The sequence below is a fragment of the Littorina saxatilis genome, linkage group LG15 (assembly GCF_037325665.1).
Source record: "Littorina saxatilis isolate snail1 linkage group LG15, US_GU_Lsax_2.0, whole genome shotgun sequence".
Lineage (NCBI taxonomy): Eukaryota > Metazoa > Mollusca > Gastropoda > Littorinimorpha > Littorinidae > Littorina > Littorina saxatilis.
In genome coordinates, this window is record NC_090259.1 from 44,703,556 (window position 1) to 44,706,055 (window position 2,500).

The 2,500-nt window shown below is 47.9% G+C and overlaps 1 long non-coding RNA gene across 1 annotated transcript in view; it reads left to right on the plus strand.

Annotated features, from left to right (window-relative positions):
• The window catches only part of LOC138949447 (uncharacterized), a 213,832-nt gene that overhangs the window by 98,249 nt on the left and 113,083 nt on the right, over positions 1-2,500 (plus strand). The window lies entirely within an intron of this gene.

The window sequence follows — 2,500 nt, forward strand, 5'->3', positions numbered from 1 at the left end:
AAAGAAGCTAGGGCTAGGGAAGGAGGATAAGAGATAGGGAGGGGGATAGGAGGTGGGACAAAATGGATTGACATGTATTTGCATTACAGATCATGTTTCTTGTGGAGAGGAATTACTATGATATTGTATAATATGATTACCAATACATGCGCAGTGGGAATGGAATTGGCGCCTAAACGTTTTCACAGAAGTAGGGGTAGGGGTATGGAATTCCAGAGAGAGGCTCCTGAGAAGGCTAAACTTGACTTTACAACCCAGTACATCAACATTAGTCACCCTTTGCCATTTCGCAATATGCCTACTAAACTGCAGTCAGCACATTACGACGGTAGCAATAGCTTTGACGCATCTTTTATGCGCACATCCGGGCTTCTCGTAATTATGTGGGTTGTTTATTTAAAGTACTAGGGTAATATCCATTCTGATTTTCTTTGCTTACTCCTCAGATAAGAACACCTTAAAGAGGCTCACTAGTTTAGCTGCACCTAAAAAAAGAAGAAAAAAAGAAAAGATAATAATAATGAAAAAGCTTACAGGCAGATGTATGGTGGGAAGTGGGCGGGTGGAACATCAGATGTATGGTGGGAAGTGGGCGGGTGGAACATCAGATGTATGGTGGGAAGTGGGCGGGTGGAACATCAGATGTATAGTGGGAAGTGGGCGGGTGGAACATCAGATGTATGGTGGGAAGTGGGCGGGTGGAACATCAGATGTATGGTGGGAAGTGGGCGGGTGGAACATCAGATGTATGGTGGGAAGTGGGCGGGTGGAACATCAGATGTATGGTGGGACGTGGGCGGGTGGAACATCAGATGTATGGTGGGAAGTGGGCGGGTGGAACATCAGATGTATGGTGGGAAGTGGGCGGGTGGAACATCAGATGTATGGTGGGAAGTGGGCGGGTGGAACATCAGATGTATGGTGGGAAGTGGGCGGGTGGAACATCAGATGTATGGTGGGAAGTGGGCGGGTGGAACATCAGATGTATGGTGGGAAGTGGGCGGGTGGAACATCAGATGTATGGTGGGAAGTGGGCGGGTGGAACATCAGATGTATGGTGGGAAGTGGGCGGGTGGAACATCAGATGTATGGTGGGAAGTGGGCGGGTGGAACATCAGATGTATGGTGGGAAGTGGGCGGGTGGAACATCAGATGTATGGTGGGAAGTGGGCGGGTGGAACATCAGATGTATGGTGGGACGTGGGCGGGTGGAACATCAGATGTATGGTGGGACGTGGGCGGGTGGAACATCAGATGTATGGTGGGACGTGGGCGGGTGGAACATCAGATGTATGGTGGGAAGTGGGCGGGTGGAACATCAGATGTATGGTGGGAAGTGGGCGGGTGGAACATCAGATGTATGGTGGGAAGTGGGCGGGTGGAACATCAGATGTATGGTGGGAAGTGGGCGGGTGGAACATCAGATGTATGGTGGGAAGTGGGCGGGTGGAACATCAGATGTATGGTGGGAAGTGGGCGGGTGGAACATCAGATGTATGGTGGGAAGTGGGCGGGTGGAACATCAGATGTATGGTGGGAAGTGGGCGGGTGGAACATCAGATGTATGGTGGGAAGTGGGCGGGTGGAACATCAGATGTATGGTGGGAAGTGGGCGGGTGGAACATCAGATGTATGGTGGGAAGTGGGCGGGTGGAACATCAGATGTATGGTGGGAAGTGGGCGGGTGGAACATCAGATGTATGGTGGGAAGTGGGCGGGTGGAACATCAGATGTATGGTGGGAAGTGGGCGGGTGGAACATCAGATGTATGGTGGGAAGTGGGCGGGTGGAACATCAGATGTATGGTGGGAAGTGGGCGGGTGGAACATCAGATGTATGGTGGGAAGTGGGCGGGTGGAACATCAGAAAAGAAAACAATCGAGGCTCATGTCGTCATGACATTGGCTTGGGTAACGCAGGAAAAGAAAACAAAACAATGTTCCGTATTGTGCAGTATGCACTGTTTCTTTTTCTGTTTCGCTGAGAATTGTGTAGACTGTAATCTTGTTTCGGCACAGACACAGACACAGACACAGACACAGACACAGACACAGACACACAGATGTGCGAACAAACAAAGAAACAGGCAGTCGGTCATGCATACATACGAGGTAAAAAAAAAAAAAAAAAAAAAAAAAAAAAAAAGCCTTTTTCTGTTCTGATCATGTCTAATTCATCACCACATCCATCTTTGACAAAGTTTCAACAACATTCTGTTAAATATCATTTACATAAATTTAAAATAAATGTGTATAACTCCTCAATTTGTTTTTTATTTATTTTCTGCATTTTCATATTGTTCAACATTTCCGTCACTGAAATTTCCGTTACTCCCCCCCCCCCCCCCCCCCCCCCCCCCCACCTCATCCCGAAATTAAAATGTGGATCATTCAAATTTAATCCGAGTTTTATAACCCCAGTATCTGTTTTCATTTAAGTGCTGTATTTGCATTACATTATTGTTGGACAATTCCGTCACTGAGAGATTCTACCCCCTACC